The sequence below is a fragment of the Chelonia mydas genome, chromosome 1 (assembly GCF_015237465.2).
Source record: "Chelonia mydas isolate rCheMyd1 chromosome 1, rCheMyd1.pri.v2, whole genome shotgun sequence".
Classification (NCBI taxonomy): Eukaryota; Metazoa; Chordata; order Testudines; family Cheloniidae; genus Chelonia; species Chelonia mydas.
In genome coordinates this window covers 218,023,959-218,041,995 of record NC_057849.1, presented here as the reverse complement: position 1 = coordinate 218,041,995, position 18,037 = coordinate 218,023,959, and the positions used below count along the sequence as shown (strand labels likewise).

Here is an 18,037-nt window from a genome sequence, read left to right as displayed (position 1 = left end):
AATTAGCAACGGGATACATAGTCTGAGGCTCTAGCCCTGAGGCGGGGCAGAGCAAATAGTTAGGGCAATAGCAGTCTGGAGCTCCACACTCTCAGGCACGGCAGGGCATCAACAGTTAAGGGGCTCTGGCCCCGTTAGGGCAGAGCAGTGAAGCAGTCTAGGAACGCCCTGGGTCCTCAGGCAAGATGGGGCACCAACCAGTTAATAGGCTCTGCCCTAGCATTAGGGCAGAGCAATAGTCAGCCTAGGGGCTCAGGCCGGGGTGAGCACCCAACACACCCTAGGGGCTCAGGTAGGTGTGAGCACCCAACATAGCCTAGGGGCTCAGGCCGGGGTGCTTCTCTGGCCTCTGAGGCGGGGCAGAGGAGTAGGCAGTCTGTTGCCTGACGTCTTGGCTCCGGTAGACAGCAGACAAATGCAGGCCTCTTGGCCTTCGGTGGGGAGGCTTCCACCCTAGGGGTGAGACGGCAGGGGGCAGGAAGACACAGGCCCCCGCGACTCCACTGTGTCCCAGCCCAAGGCCCTAACGGTGGCGGGGTGTCCCACCCCTGGGTCAGCGGGGAATCCATCTGCCACACGACAACTGCTTTTAAGTCGCCCTAAAGCCGTACCGGAGTCGGCTGACCCTGGGCCACTTCCTACCTTCCTCCAGGTGTGTACCTCGGTCCGTGGTGTCCTCTGTCTCCTGGGGGTAGGTGTCCAGCGGCAGCCCCAGCCACTCCTCAGGCTCCAGGTCAGTTGGCGGCGGCTGCAGCTCTGGCCAGGCTTCAGCTGAGGAAAAGCTCTCTTCGGGCTCTACCTCTGGGAGCAGGTCTCAGTCTCCTCAGGCTCCACCCACCCTGGTTTAGCAGTTGGCTCCTCCCCCTCCGGCTCAGCAGGAAGCTACTCCACCTCATCACAATAGTATATAGAGCAGTATAAACAAGCCATTGTCTGTATGAAATTTTGGTTTGCACTGACTTTGCTAGTGCTCTTTATGTAGCCTCTTGTAAAACTAGGCAAATAGCTAGATGAGTTGATGTACCCCCAGAAGACCTCTGCATACCCTCAGAGGTTGAGAACCATGGAGTTAGAGGGATGGTAAATAGGCGGACTGCGGGCCAAATCCGTCTCGCCAGACGCTTTTGAACAAAACCCTAAACCTTTGTATTTACTTATTATAATTTTGGGGTTTTTTAAATTATTTTCTCCGGAGTCTGAATCTTGACTATTCCTTGGCCAAGAAATCTGGCCAAGACTAACAGCGGCAGCGCAACGCACTTCCACCCCCCCCAACACCACCAAAATTAATCTCATCAAATAAGAGGGTAGCATAGAGCCCAACGCTATTAGAAGTGAGGAAGCCGGTTAGATGGGCAAGTGAAACAACAGACAATGATGAAGCTGGCTCCTATCCTAGGGTTAATAAATTAACATATTGGAGCTTTGAGTGGGGATGTGTGAAAAGTGTTCAGATACCATGGTGAGGGGTGTGATATAAGAACTTAGTGAGAATAGGCCACCTTTGCCTTATGTGTACATAGTTTTACTTGACTATTTAAATATCTAGCTCTTTTCCAACAGGCACCTTCTACAGATTCCATGATTCACATCAATGGAGCTGTGCTCATTTACATCAGCTGAGGATCTGGCCCCACATCTTCATGTAGCTGTTCTCTGTTTTTTTTCCCCTGGCATTTTTCTTAGCCTGGCTCCTTTTAAATCTGTGAAATATTCTGTACCTGATAGGGAAATTCCACTGAAAAGAATAATAAACATTTACAAGGCCACTTCACAGATGTAAAGCCTTTTAAGCTCTCGTTACTAATGTTCAAAGTTACATTATTATTAACTAGTGCCCAATATTAAGGTAACATTAAAATCCCAAAGAAAAGAAAAAGCTTGTGTGAAGCTGCAACACTTGGACCAAATCTGATTTAGTCCCTCTAGATGATCAAATAACGTGCAAATCAAGTTCATGCAGCAGTAAGCAATTGGGAGGTCAGACCAAAGCTTGTTTCACAAAAGGGGGGAAATGAAAGAAGCACAAAGATCCTCCTTCAAAAAAAGGTACTGCATACTCGGCCTGCATCGGCAAAAGTCAGTCACACTATGCAGCATGCTGGTGGGTTTCAAATGACACACGTTAATCATGTCTGGTGTTGGTAATGCAGACACCAAGTCGCTCCTTTTCCTCTACCGCCACCCCCCTCTAGAAATTAAAAGTGGTTTGGCTGCCTGCCAACGCTTTCAAAAATAGATTGTGGAGCCCCTGAGAAAATGGCCAGGGCTAAAAATAGTAGCAAAGCTGGCAGGAAAAAAATACATGCTTTCTTGATGCTACAGCTCAGGGTCAGCTGCAAAACCCGGGGTTCCTTCAAGGACAATCAAGAAATTACAACACTCTGCAATCAATAAAAGCTTCTTCTCTGTCGCCAATTCATGCTGACAGTCACCAGATCATCTTAAAAAGAAAAGGAGGACTTGTGGCACCTTAGAGACTAACAAATTTATTTAAGCATAAGCTTCCGTGAGCTGTAGCTCACAAAAGCTTATGCTTAAATAAATTTGTTAGTCTCTAAGGTGCCACAAGTCCTCCTTTTCTTTTTGCGAATACAGACTAACACGGCTGCTACTCTGAAACCAGATCATCTTAGAGGGCAGAAAAATGCACACACACACGCGCCCCCCCCCCCACACACACACAAGGTAATGGAAAATGGGGGAGAAGGAATAGCAGAATTCTAATGAGAGAGGAAAAGCTGGATGTATTTTTTCATTCTATGCACCGTGTCTTGCAAAGACAGCAGCATTAATTAGAAGGGCACAATGCAGGTTGAGCTACAGCACATTGCAGATAGACTAACACCTTTTACCACATTTGGCCAAAATCTATCCTCTATGATGCAGATCAAGTGTTAGAGGTTGCGGCAGATGAGCTCCATGAGGGGAAGTGGGGTGGAATCTTCCCTCAAAGGGTGCAGAGCTGTTCTGTGAAAGTTACTCCAGTCCATTGGCTAAAGTAATCACCATAGGCCACATCTTCTGCCCTGACTTAAGTCCCTTTGTGCTACCAGACCAATGGGCCCTAGAGGGGCTGATGAAGATTGTTCCAAGTGTGCAGGAATCCTGGATTGGTGTAAAGGTGGCATAACACCTCCTACCGCCCAAGTCTAGGGGGAATGTCTGGGGAAACTCAGAGGTGAAAAGGGGGTGTTTGATGGGATTGCGGGGTCAGGATACAGTGCCTAGGGAACCATCTTAGCTGGTACAAGTTAGAGCAGCCTGTGGCTGCTCTAAATGGCACTAGGGATCAATTTAAGTCACAGCTCCCCGTGGGATTGGGGAGGCATAACAATGGCATAGATCTGCCTTTGACTTCCACCACCCTTCAGCTGTGCTGAACGTGAGCTTGGTTGAATCTGAGGATTGTTCCTCCACAACTTTATCAGGCTCCCATGTAGCCGGGGATCTTCTGAGCTCATCTCTCCACAAAAGCACCTTATGTGAACTGGCACACAGGAAACCCCCATTGAAGTGAGTGCAAGGCTAGTCTCTGGCACTGTGTAGCAGAACCAACACCATTTCTACCGTTAGGGGGTCCTTCGTGTCCATGGAGAAGCCTGGGGCAGGATTTGCCCCTTACTGAGTCACAAAACAGAGGCTTGACACTTGATACCTGGCACTCCTTTCTGTGAAATCTTCCTCCTCCCACCCTCTGAATCTCTCAAACGTCTAGAGGCCCAGCCCTGTACGTTGTTGAGCATCTCTTGTGAGGTGCACGACAGCCTCGTTTCCCACTGAGTGTTCAGGACCCTGCAGGACTGAGCACCTAGATGTCTCTGCCACTGGGCCTAAGTTTTACCCACTGTGCAAGAACGCATCCTATTCCCCTACGCAGGCACAGTGAGCTAAAAGGTGTTATGTGCCTGATTACTTCCCCACCCTGAGCAAATGGGGTGGGAACTGGAATGGAAGAAGCAGGGAATGAGCAGAACCTTGGCTCCGCTTTCCTGACAAATGAGCCAGCGGAGCTGAGCAGTCACACTGGGAGTAGTCATTTACTGCTGGGGTAGGTCAGCAGGAAATTACTGCCCCCTGGAGCAAGGGGAGATCAGTGAGAGAAGCGTGGCTTCCTGAGGCAAAGTCCCTTCCCTGGGATGGCACAGCAATGTGACCCCTACCCCTACCCTTAGTATGGGCTGTGCCATCAGGACCCAGTCTAGCCCAGGATAAATAGAGTACCACATACGGGTATGAGCCTACAAACCCACACTCATGCAACTAGACCTGATAAACTCAATACAAGTTCAATGTGGAGGCAACACAATAGCATGAAGTTGGGAATCAGACAGCCTGAGTTCTAGTCCCAGTCCTACTAGAGACTGCACTGTGTGACCTTGGGCTAGTCACCCAGGGCCATCTTCTGATGCTCTCACTTAACCTTAGTAGCCTGTTATTCCACCCAGCATCTTGTGGACTTTAATGGGGCTCCCCATAGTGTAAGGCACTGCTGAATGTGACCACAGGTCTAAAACCATTCTGTGCTTCAGTTTAGCCATGTGTAAAACAGGAGGAAAGATTCTTACCCATCTTTTTGAAGTGCTCTGAGAAACTTGGATTAAAGATACTCTGTTGGTGCAAAGCATTATTCTTGTGTACTTATTAATAGGAGTTTGCAGGATTGGGCTGTAACAAAGGAGTCAAATGAAAATATATTTTGAATTGCACTCTGTTAGGTTGCTAAAAATAGTTTAATAAAATAGCTGCAGTAATTTATTTAAGGGATCAGATAATGGAGAATGGCAAATACATACAAATAACAGATAAAACAACAAAATGTCACTGGAACTGAAGAATAAAAACCACCCACAGGTCCAATGCTCATATGGAAAGAAGGTAAGTACCTAAAGACAAATACATAACCCACCCTGACATACGACAAAAGATCACATATAAAGATAATTTTAATAGATGCCCTTTTACAGAGCAATGTAGGATCCAAATTCTTGATTCCCACTCCTCTTTACTTTTGGCAACAGAGCAAAATATACATCATATCAAGTCTAATTTTGCATGCAAATATACTTCGGTAAGAACCAGGCTTTTGTTTAATTGTATATCCCTTATATTCCAATTCTATTATTTATTCATATTTCTCACTGTCAATATGTCATGCTTGGGAAACAATACTGGAGCCCTCTGGTGGCCAAAAAATACTTTTCGGAGTAGTAGCCGTGTTAGTCTGTATCAGCAAAAACAACGAGGAGTCCTTGTGGCACCTTAGCTGAAATCCAACATCTCTCTGGAAAAGCCATTGAATAATTAGCAGTTTCCTGTGGTTAATCTTCTCCTAAGGTAGCTGCAAAATGCAATCCAAGGAGACTGCTTTTCTTTTTGGCAGCTGTTTTACAAACATCTGTTCTGTGTATAAGTTTTGTTTACTTAAGCACTTAACACACTTTTCTTTCTATAATACAATATTCACCAGGGGGTGGACTCAGCAGAAGCTGGGCCCAGCATCTGGGGTGCTCCAGGCTGTGGGATCCCCTAACACTGGTTCTCTGCAATGCAACAGCACAAACTTTATTGGACTACTGTATTCTTACTGAATTTACTGGCCCAGTTCCTTGGACAGTGAACTCCACAAAGAAAGGAAGGAAAAGGTGAAAGATGACAGAAATCAGTTATGCACCAAATTCTCTTATAACTCGGCAACTCCTTTGAAGTCAAATGGGGTTGTATAGATATAAATTACAACATAAAATGCATAGGCTGAATTATTTCTTGGCAACCCCACTGAAGTTAAAAGATGCTTGTAACAGAGGGGAAAATTTGGCCCCAGAGATGGGGCAAAGCCAGAAGATCCCAATTCCAAAATGAGTCCCAGGCAACTCTTGAAAAATACTGATTAGTCTGGAAGGAATCAGCCCTTTTGGAAATATAGCAGAAAAATATATAGAAAAGTAAGATGCACAGTTATCATCAATCAAGTCTGTTTCCTTGATTCTGATAGCAGTCAGTGTCAAATGTTGCAGGTGCAGGCAAAAATTCCTCATAATGCCCCTGGACCTAAAGGAATGTTTCTTGCAGGTTAATAATAGAGGTGATGACTCATATTTTCTTTGAACCTGATGCTACAACCTTTAATTTACATGAGTAAGTAATCAATATCTGTGGTACTATTCATGGGAGTAAGCCTTATCCATGTGAGTAAGGGTTGTCACAGTTACCACTACCATAACATTATCTAACATTCTTCCAAATCCTGTTGCTGCATTTTTCTTGACATCTTCCTCCAGCAATGTGTTTCACAGATTGACTATTTGCTACCTAGAAAAATATTTCCCTTAACTGGTTTTTACATTTACTAGGTGTTAATTTTAACGAGTATCCCTTGTTCTCATAATATGGGAATTAAGGCCTAAGCTTGCAACCCTTCATTAGGTTAGTAAGCCTCACTTGTACAAGTACCCCATTTAGGCCAAGATGATTACTTCTGTGAGTAATGATAAATAATAATATTACAGAGCTCTTTTCTTCATTAGAACACAAAGGGCTTTACAAAGGAGGTAAGCATCATTGTCCCCATTGTATAGATGGGGAAATCAAGGCACAAAGAGGTGAAGTGACTTCAGTGGGAGTCAGGCACCTAAACACCTTTAAAAATCTGGCCTTTGGTCACTTTCCCTCAACTCCTCAGATGTAAATTGGGGATAATAGTATTTCCCTACCTCACAGGAGCATTGTGAGGATAATGACTTGAGTGAGTCAGAAGTTTTTTGATAGAACTTTTGTTGGAAAATGCTGATTTGTAGACATCTGAATATTCCAATGGAACATGACAATTTTGACCAAATTCCAATGGTAACCAGGCAGGATTCCGGTGGAAGGCAGCCTGATATGCAGGTTCGGAACCAGCCTGCCAGCTTTCCTGCCAGCTCACCTGGCCACAAAGGCAGGCAGCCATTCCACCCAAAAAATTCTGCCAAACCTCTCACACAATCTCCAGGACAAGTTTCTTCATGTTATGTTCACAGAATACGTGCAGCAAAGTTAGATAAAAAGCCCATCAAATAGTCTTGCTAGAAGGTTGCAATGTAACACTATTTTATTTCTTAGAAGCCAGAACCCTAACACAACAAGTACCAAAAACAGAGAGACAAAGCAGGCTGCTCCCAAAGGCAAAGAGACACAACTCACCCCAGCTTGCTCTAGACTGGCTCTTTTCAAAGTGACTGCTGAAGACCCAGATCACATGCTTCTCTACAGAGCCCCCTATCCTGCAAGAACTTACAGGTTGAAATAATAGCTTGTAATGGTAATGCAGTTTTTAATACACCACACCTCAAACCACCACATCTTACAACCCTCAACCTGATATCCTAGCTACCAAGTCTCCTCACACTTCTTCCCCATGCCATTAAGGAATATATTCCTGTTTCAAAACTCCAATCACCCTATGTACAAACACATACCTCCCAACATTTCCAGTGGTCGAAGTGGGATAGTTCCTGCTCTAAGGGAAGGGAGGTGGTTTCATAACTGGGCCTACAAATTTAACCTAATTGTGAGGTCAACTGTAAAGAGTACATGAAAGTTCATGAGACGTCACAATTAGCTATAATAATAAATGTTGTCAGGAAAAAGTACGAAGAGGAGACAGGCTAAATTAGTCCAAACAAAAAGGCCTATTGATATAACTCAAGGACTGTGTTAAGGTCATGCTTGGTAAACAAAAAACCACAAGATTGGAAATTAATGAACCAAATTGGTGTGTCAGATACAGGAGCGCTGGAAGCTCCCTAAAAGTGTGTGCGGGGGCACCGGTTCATGAACTATGGTCCCTCCTGATACTGCCACTTCCCCCGAGACCCCACCCTCACACCAGACCTTCCCCCCAAGGTCCCGCCCCCATCTCACTCCTCTCCACCCATCACTTGCCCTTACAGCCAGTAAAAAGTGATGGGGCCATAGCCCCCTGCCCCCACCTCCTGTTCCAGCACCCCTGCTCAGATATTAGACCTAACTGGCAGACAAAATAATGAGGGGATTATTCCCTTTGTGGGTCCTTAAAGAAAGAGTTTTGGGAGAAAAAATGGCTACTGGAATGCACATCACCATCATAGCTCTTATACCCACAGTCTCCTGGGACCCCAGGCCTTTATCATCATGATCCAGAGAGATGTCCTGACCAGACCAGGCCAGAGAGAGGGATCCAGATGACATTGCCACTTCTACCGGCTCTAGCTGAATCCCAAACACCACCTGGATGAAACAAGATAAGACTTTAACAACAACAACAACAACTACATCCAATCCCATCTAACTTTTCTTTTCCTTGAAAGGACATTATTGCCATCTAAGACACTGCCAAATAAGGGGGGGTTTCCTTCTAAAAACGCTCCCGGGCTAAAAGGAAAGGGAACAAGGGATGTTATTAAAATGAAAGACATACTTAATACCTTGTATTTCAAATACTTTAACTGTTCTTCCTTCTTTTCTTTATCTTTAATAAAAGGTGAAAATGATGTTTAATGGTGTGTTTGTCATGGCACTAAGCAGGTGGAGGTCTCTGTATATCAAACCCTGAACCTTGTTTAACACTGTTTAATGTTGGCCAGTGACTGGGTTATGTTAACACCCCTGGCCCATAAATTAATATAACAGATGCCCGGGGTGGGGGCTGCAGAGCGAGCCCACCCAGCACTCACCCTGCAGCGGCAGCTCCTGTCCCACAGGACTGGCTGGACTCGGCTGGAACAGTCTGAGTGCATGCTGGACTTAGAGAGAGGAGGGGTTGGAAAGGCCTGTTTGGGGCTGGGTTGGGAATGAGGAAAAAATGGGAGAACAAGGAGGGGATGGGCTGCAAGGGAGACGGAGGAGCAGGCCACAACGCCCCGTGGGACAGGAGAGGCTTCAACTGAGACAGGAGGGATTGTGGGTCAAAGTGGGCAGTCCCACGAAACCTGGGACCATTGGGAGGTCTGTAAACATGCATGCACATACTGAGAGAAATACAGTACAATGACACATACACAGACATGTGTTAGCACACAAAGTGACATATACATACCTATAAAGACAGATACACATGCCTCCCACACACAAACTAGAGTAGTGACACAGAGTACAGTCTCACATGCACACAGTTACACACATGTACTGTCAGAGACATATATACAAACAGTAACAGAAGCGAGTGACATGTACACACACTCTCATGCACAGAGGACTATGATGACATACAGATATACATGCTAACAGAACAAACACAAAACACCCAGGTAGACAAAGACAGACACGTGCACAGAGACATGCAGTATCAGATGCACAGACAGACAGCTGCATACATGTACACATGTGACTGAGCTAACAAACTAAGTTTACAACATAAAGTAGTGTGATGCAATCGTGGCAGGAGAGGAACTGACGTAGTTTCTTATGTCCCAGGCACATAGATGCACTGTAAGCTTTAGTTCACAGATTCTGTGCCCTGTGACATACGTTCTTGATAAGGGCCATGTGATTGCCATCAGAGTGGCCGCTGCCTGTCCCCAACATTGAAGGGTTCTGCCAATTTTTTTTGAACAGATTTGCCCTGGCCTTTGTGTCCTGATCTCTTTCCCCCATCACGTGTGACCCAAGAAAGGGCCACTCACAATGCCAGTCTCTACACAGCCATGCTCCCTCACCAGCTGAGGAAAGACCAATGCCACATAAGAGTCTATTTCAGGTCTGGCCTCAGGGCACAATTTATTGATTAACTGCAAATTAAGCAAAATGTCCAAATAAAATAGTTCCTCTGCTCAGCATGGGCTACAGTTCACAGCTGCTTTTCCTTCACTTCTCTCAGCCCCTCACCTTGTCCTTGCCCTGACCCATACGCAGGAGCCTTCCTGATCCCTGCAGTTTTTGCTGGGGTTTTCCCCCTGCTCCAAGACCTATTACAGGAGCCTCCCTGCAGTTCTCTAGCTCCTCTGAGCTCCTGCTGGTCTTCAGAAAGACCAGGTGCTCCTCAGGCTATCGCTTGGCTGCTAGCCCCACAGCTTCATCTGGGAGGTAGCAGATCAGTCAGGCTGAGCCCACCTCCTTTTAAAGGGGCCAGTGACCCTGTAACACACTCCTTCCACTCTCTGGTCCTGATTCACCACTGCCTCACTCTAGTTTTGTTCCCATGTAATTCCATTGACCATACAGAAGTGCACAATGCAATAACACAACAGTGTATTAAATGGTCTGAATGTAAAGCTGGGAGAGTCTAGCTTGAGGGGCACTAGACTTAGGAGTTGCCAACCCTCCAGGATTGTCCTGGAGTCTCCAGGAATTAAAAATTAATCTTTATTAAAGATTATGTCGTGTGATTAAATCTCCCAGGAATTCATCCAACCAAAATTGGCAACCCTAACTAGACTAGATCTAGCCACAGTCTGCCTCTGGTCGACTGACCTGAGCCATCATGGTAGGGAGGGCATACTGGGCCCCATTTAAGGGCATTGCACCCCTAGTTTGCCATGCTCTCCCTCAGCCAGACTGCCTCAGGGGCTCCCATGTGCATGGATTGCTCCATATACACATTCAGATACGTCCTGCAGCTCACCAGCCACAATATAAACTTTAAATGTTTACAGGCCTTTAAAAATACCCTTAAAAAAGCGAACAATTGACACTGGGAATAAAACTCCACTGCGATGTCACATCCAGCTGATATTGCATTGCAACACAGTGAAGCTACTTACACATGAAGTTGTGACACAAATTGTGTGTTTCACAGAGCATGTCTCAAAACAGACTCCTGATTTTACCAAGAAAGCTGCAATTGTTACTTACAAAATGTTCTTCAGCTTGTTTTTTTTTTAATTTGTATATCTGTTTGCTTTATATGTACATTTGAAAGCATGTATACAAGATACTATTGATTAGACTTATGGTAAGAGGAAAAGGTTTTGAGATATATTCATACTTGCACCCCTCCCTTCCCCTTCATTTATTTCAATGGGAGTTAAACAGAGCAGCTGTTTCAAGCAGCCTGGCAGCTGTTTAGGCTCTCTCTAGTGGCACTGTGTGGAATTCCATTTAACAAAGCATATGTCTCCTGTTCTTCCACTGTAATTAGGACTTGGCTACTGCAGAAAAGTTTTCGGGGCATAGCTATACCAGATTGGCAGTATAGCTGACTCTCCTACAAAAGACACAGTTTATACTGGCAAAAGAGTGCTTCCTCTGGCATAGATTTCACCACTTCCCCGAAAGACATAAGCTATACAAGCAATGGCACTTTTATGCAGGTATAAGTGAATCTACAATGGGGCTTATAGCGGCATAGCTATGTTAGTTAAAATTATATATATATACATATACACAAACACATACCCCTAACCAACATATCTACTCTGGTATAAGTTTTAAATGTAGGCCAAGTCTAACACACATCTTTCCCAAACAGTCCAGTCCCAGCTTTGTTCATCCTCCTTGGATGTGCTATTATTATTATTTATTCATACTTAGGTAGTGCCTAGGAGTTATGGACTAGGACCTTATTGTCCCAAGTGCTGTCTAATTTAGATTGTAAACCCCACGAGGTAGGAAGGCAACTCTCTGTTTCATAAAGGTTAAGGCCAGAAGGGTCCATTATGATCACCTACTCTGAACTACTCTGGCCTCCTTCAGAACAGAGGACGTAGAACTTCAAGCTAGTAATCCCTGCATTCAGCCCATCAACTTGTGGATGAACTATAGGGTATCTTTCAGAAAGAATGTGTTTGTCTTATAAGCAAACTGTACATATTTATGATAGTGTAATAATTAACAGTAAACTAAAACATTGTTGGTAATGTTATTTTGCTATTAACATTTATAATAAAAATAATTCACTGGGATTTTTATTAACAATGATAATTGGCTATTTAGAGCTGGTCTTCACTATGGGGAGATCGACGGTGCTGCAATCAATGCAGCAGGGATTGATTTAGTGGGTCTAGTGAAGACCCGCCAAATCGCCGGCAGAGTGCTCTCCGGTCGACCCCGGTACTCCAGCTCTCTGAGAAGAGTAAGGGAAGTCAACCGGAGAGCATCTCCCATCAACACAGCATAGTGAAGACACCGGGGTAAGTCGACCTAAGTTATGTCGACTCCAGCTACGTTATTCACGTTGCTGGAGTAGCATTACTTAGGCTAATTTACCCCCATAGTGAAGACAAGCCCTAAGAAATAACATTCAAATTTTATGTTAAGTGAAACTGAATGGAAAATTGTTTTTGTTGAAAAAAAAAATCCATCACGGTTTTCAAGAGTTTCATCTCCGCCACAAGAAGAAACTAGAACCAGCTGTCCAACCTTTAGGACACTCTTCTTCCACAGCAGACCTCAACTTTCATATATTCTGTTCTCTTCCCACTTTCTGCCTCATCTATCCATAGTGCTCCACCTTAATCAAAGAAGCATGTGCTTAAATGTTGGCAGGATCAGGGCCATAGTTAGAGAACTAAGTAGAAAATGACAACGTTTCTATAGATTTTGAACCGTCCTGTAGTTTTTAACATGGATTTGTTTCCCTGCCATAGAGTTCTATTGTGCAGTTAAAAAAAAAAAACCTACCCACCTATCCATACACTAAAGAAAGGCTCTCGTTTTCTGTAGAGTAAGTTTTGAGTATTTTTTCATAGATTTCTAGATGTTAAGGCCAGAATGGACCATTATGGTTATTTAATCTGACCTCATTTATAACATGTACCATAGCATAGAATTTCACCTTTTGATACCTGCATCCACCTCATTAACTTCTGTTGGAACTAGAGCATCTCTTTAGAAAGACATCCAATTTGGATTTAAAAACTCTGAGTGGAGTTTTCAAAAATGCCAAGTGTTCACCTAATTCTGCTCCCATGGATTTCAATTTTAAAATCCCCCATCCATCCTTAAAGCAATGGAGAATCTACCGCATCCCTTGGTGATCTGTTCCAATGGTTAGTTGCCCCCACTGCTAAAAGTGTGGGGCTAACTGAAGTTGCCTCGCTTCAAATTCTAGCCATTGGATCTTGTTTTGCCTTTGCCAGCTAAATTAAAGAGCCCTTTTGTATCAGATATCTATCTGTTCCTTGTGTAGATACTTATAGATTGTGATCAAGCCATCTCTTAGCCTTTGATAAGCTAAAGAGACTGAGAGACTTAAGTCTCTCTCTATGGAATGTCTTCCAGTCCTCAAATCATTCTTCTCTTCAATTTTTTAGCATCCTTTCTTTTGTCATTGTCACTTCATAGAACCTAATACATTTCTATAGAATCTTACTGATTACATCCCTGTTAAATTCTAAAGACTTTCCAAAAAGGTTTTCAATTTAAGGTCCACTACTGTATACAGGGCCTGATCGAACTCCCACTGATTTCAGTGGGAGCCTTTCTGTAGACCTGAATGGGAGTTGGATTGGGTTTCATGTACTGTATGCTGGCTAACAACATGAGAAGACTCCATATTTCTAAGACTAAACTGGGCTCTTTATTAAGAGACCTATTTACAGAGATGCTGCAACTGCAGCCAGCATGCCATGTGCACATGAACTGACTTCCTGGTGCCTCCTTCAAACTCTTCCATCCCGCAATCTATGCTCCTCCCTCCACGTTCCATGAATGTTGCTACAGATTGAGCCTATAGCTTCCTGACGTGCTTGAAAACATAAAGGAAATGTCTTCTTGCAAGATATCAGTGAAGAACCTGCTGCTGATCAGCTTCAGCTTCACAGGACTTTAGGGGGAAGCCACGGATTCTTCACTGGAATTGTGTTATTATTTGTATTTAGTAATTCCTAAGGCCCCAGTCAAGGAACAGCACTCCAGTGTGCTATGTGCTCTCTGACCTAAACACATTGGAGTCACTATGTGAGAGTTCTGGGACTTGTGTAGTGATGCATCATTTAATGTGGGTCTCTCTGAGTCCACTACAAGACACCTTTCCACAGATGCAGTCTCCTATGTAATGCAGTAGGCCAAATTAATCCTTGGCCTAAGCCGTCAAAATTCAGGGGACAATGTGGTTCATTGTCTCTTACTTAGATTATAAACTCTTTGGGGCAAGAACCAACTTTGTATCACATGTGTGCACAGCACTTAACACAATGGACCTTGATTTTTAATAGGGCCTTTAGGCACTACCCCAGGACAAATAAGAATCAATAATAGTTGAAGCAATCTCTATTCTCTTCTTATGTTTTGTAATTTTCTTTTCAATGCATCTTTCTCAATGGCTTCAGGTAAATTCCTTCCTGTCCAAAATCCCCAGGAGGGAAGGAGGATAAATCATCCCTTGTATTTATGACATCTACAGAAGTAATTAAATTACTCTCTGCTTCTTGGCACATGCCATTGTCTTCTTATTGTAAAGTTGTGTTTCACTATGGTTGTCTTAGAGAAAGGGCTGGTATGCCTCCACCTGTACCATCACTTCCACTGTCCTTTCAAATCTTGAACCAAAGGTGCATAAACAAGTCTTCTTACTGTAGCATTAGCCCATTACAGACCTCACCACTTGAAACCTTGTGTGGTAACATTATGTCTTTAACACTTGGCTGCTGCCACACGTACCAGCAAGATCCAGCTAGAATACCCACACGCCATGCTGCTGAATCATAGCAGAACATGCCTGATGTACTGCTGAAAAGCAACCTCAAGGTAGAAGACACACGGTGTGAAATCTTAGCCCCACCAAAATCGGTGGCAAAACTCCCATTGACTTCAGCAGGGTCAGGATTTCTACCTGATGTTTTTTCTGAATGCACCAAGCCTATGCAGACAGAATGAGCCTGCTGAACATGCCAGATGAGCGATAGCATCCCAGTTCATTGCAATGGCTCTATCCCACTCACAGGGTCTGAGGAAAGGCCTATAGCCAAAGCGTTAAAATTAGAACTGTCTGAAAACTGTGAAATTCTGAAATCAAAAGAAGAATTGTTCTGAAACAGAACTAAAGACAAAATTTCCTGTGGAAAAGGAATTCTGAAATTTTACTTTGAAAAAGTTGAAACCACATTTTATTTCAAACTTTTCAAAATATTTCCAAGGCTCCCCGAGGAGGCCTGGAGCAGGGAATGAGACAGCTTCACAGGCAGCCAAGGCCCATGCCTTATAGTGAATTACAAATCAAAATCAATGCCAGTGCAGTTGTTGAACTGGGGTAATAGGTCTCCGTTGGCTACTGCTGCCTGACAGGTGGGCCAATTCATTCTGCACCAGCTGTGGCTTCCAGCTGGTTCCAAGAATTATGTTCACAGTGTACACACTCAGAGAAGTTAGATAAAAAGACATAAATACTCTTGCTGGATGGTTGCAGCGTAAGACTACTTTCTTTCTTAGAAGTCAGAATGATAATATATAAGAATCCAAAAACAGAGAGACAGAGGAAAGAGTCTGCTCCCTAAAGCAGAGAGACAACTCACCCCACCTTGCTTTAAACTGGATCCATCCAAACTGTCTGCTGACTGACTCGGACAACCCAGATCACATGTCTTCCCTCAGAGTGCCCTTGTCTATAACAAGTCCTGGAAGGTCCTCACAGTTAAAGTGATGGCTTGTCATTTGTAACAGTTTCCAACACACCACAAGTAGCCCAATGGAGAGCCCACTTAGAAGGGACAAAGGCACGGCTTGCTGAGAGGTATTCCAGATCAGAAAGAGATGATTCCAAACACCTAACCAGATGCAGAGGAGAAGAGGAACCTTCCTGATAGACCCAACAGAATAATCTAAGCCTGTTGAACCCAACAGAACAAGCTAGTGATGTTCCATCCTCTGGTAAAGTAACCTCCACAAAATAGTAAGCCTTCCTCCCTCCTCCTGCCATTTTCCTTTCCACCATGCTCTTCATCACAAGCCATGAGATCCTTGTTGGAGTTTTCCTCAAAGGCAAAGTCCCTTCCATCCAGTCAGCAGCCAGATCTAAACAGCTCCAAGCCAGTGAGCCAAGGGTTTTAACCTGCGCCAATGGAGCTATTGGACATTTTTCAATTGAATTAATAGAGGGGGGAAGGAATGTGCCATACAGCTCAAGGTCAGTGTAGACAAGTGCAAAGTCTCGTACACTGGAAGGACCAAACTGACCTACTCGTACGCACTGATGAGTTCTCAGTTAACTGTAACCACTCAAGAAAAAACTGGGCAGCTCAGTCTAAACCTCTGCTTAATTCACAAGCAGGGGGCAAAGAAGTGAATCATTTGGACGTATTAAGTAAGGGAGAGAGAATAGAGCTGGGTGACATTTGTCAGCCAAATCTTCTTTTGGCGACAGAATGAGATTTGGCAACATGGAAACATTTGGTGAATTCATGTCTTTTTTGCCATACTGGATACATTCAAAAAATTGAAACGAAACATTTAAATTCTTTGGTCAGCGACAACTTTTTGCTTCAGTGTTTACTTCACATTTTAAAAAAATTACAAACAAAAAATACTCAATCAATACAAAACATTTTGTGTGGACCTGAACATTTCTTTTTGGTAACTTTTCAGAATTGCCAGTGAACTGAAAAAATCCATTATTTGCACGGCTCTAATAGAAAACAATACTGAACCTGTTCTATGAATCAATGGGATGCCCTCTCCTGGAAAACTGTGTTCATTTCAGTCAGCACATAGCAGAAATAGAAGGGACTCAGAGGAGGAAAATGAAAATGATTACAGGCATGGAGAGACGAGGACTGTTTAGAAAGAAGAAACACCAGAGGGGACATGATCGTGATATGTAAGATAACAAATGTGGAAGGGGTCCCTAGCTATAGTATGCATGGAGGGGTAGTGAGGGGAAGCTGATTGCCTGAACTCCCCAACAGCAGGGTTAAGAAGCAGGCTTCAGAATCTAGATTTTATTTTGTAGCAGTTGAGTCAGGGAATGGCCCTGCAGCCAGAACTACAGAGGTGTAATAACAACATTTAAGGCATCAAACGTAGCCATGTCAATATATTCTCGAAATACAGGTCAGATCAATGCCACCACAAGAGCATGCAAAGGAAAAAAAATTGGGCTCTGCAGGCTCCTAATAAACACAGCGGTTCTCCAACACATCCTCAGCAATTTAGAGAACTAAAACATGTGCAAGTGAGAGAGAGCAAGAAAGAGAGAGAAAGAGGGAAAAGTGAGATGGAAGAAAGGCTGAAATCTAACCATTCTAATCTGACCCTTAGCAGCCCAGGGCCAAAGCTTGGACTGGGCTGAGTTTATGCACAGTACAGCAGAGTGGAGAGGAAGAATGGTTTTAAGCCACATTTCTGCTCCCTCAATCCTGGCACTGTCATGGACAGAAAGCAGTTTCCAAAGCCTGGGGCTGCCACATGGATGACACAGGGGGAGGATAGCTCAGTGGTTTGAGCATTGGCCTGCTAAACCCAGGGGTGTGAGTTCAATCCTTGAGGGGGCCATTTAGGGATCTGGGGCAAAAATTGGGGATTGGTCCTGCTTTGAGCAGGGGGTTGGACTAGATGATCTCCTGAGGTCCCTTCCCACCCTGAGATTCTATGAACTCTGCCAGCCAACAATTCACTGGAGTGCTGTGTGTGTCGGATACTCCCATCTACCCCCAACACAACTTCTCCTTCACCAATCCCCTCCATGTCCCCCAACAGACAATGAGAGGAGCCAGAGGCACCATTTCAGATTGTGTGTGGCGGGGAGCAACTTTAACTGTGATTCCAGGGGCTACTTAGGCACCTGAAAACTCTATGTTTTTTTTTTTTTTGCAGATAATAACTTAGAAATTAGCTGCCAGGAGCACTGTATCTAATTCTTATATAAATAAAGAAAATTAAATAAATATTAGACCCACTCAGCTCTAATATTAACATGTTCTGACATCTTGTGTCAAGTCACTTAAGGGACACCCAGTTAGGCTTAAAATTTTAGTGCATGTTCTTACTCTTGAATACAACAATTGAAACAGTTGTAGAAAAATCTAGATGACTTTCTATCATTTAGGCTACTTATCTTTCTGCAGTTCACCAAGCATGGAATAGATCATTCAACTTTTGAAAACATCCTATTTAGGGGAAAGTCCCATGAGTTTATACTGCACCTGCC

General features: G+C 44.0%; 1 long non-coding RNA gene across 1 annotated transcript in view; it reads right to left on the bottom strand.

Annotated features, from left to right (window-relative positions):
- Positions 1-4,716: 4,716 nt before the first annotated feature.
- The window catches only part of LOC114018789, a 56,470-nt gene continuing 43,149 nt past the window's right edge, over positions 4,717-18,037 (bottom strand). Inside the window, exon 5 of the long non-coding RNA XR_006285831.1 lies at positions 4,717-8,247. This is a non-coding gene — a long non-coding RNA (uncharacterized LOC114018789). The remainder of the gene's footprint in view (positions 8,248-18,037) is intronic.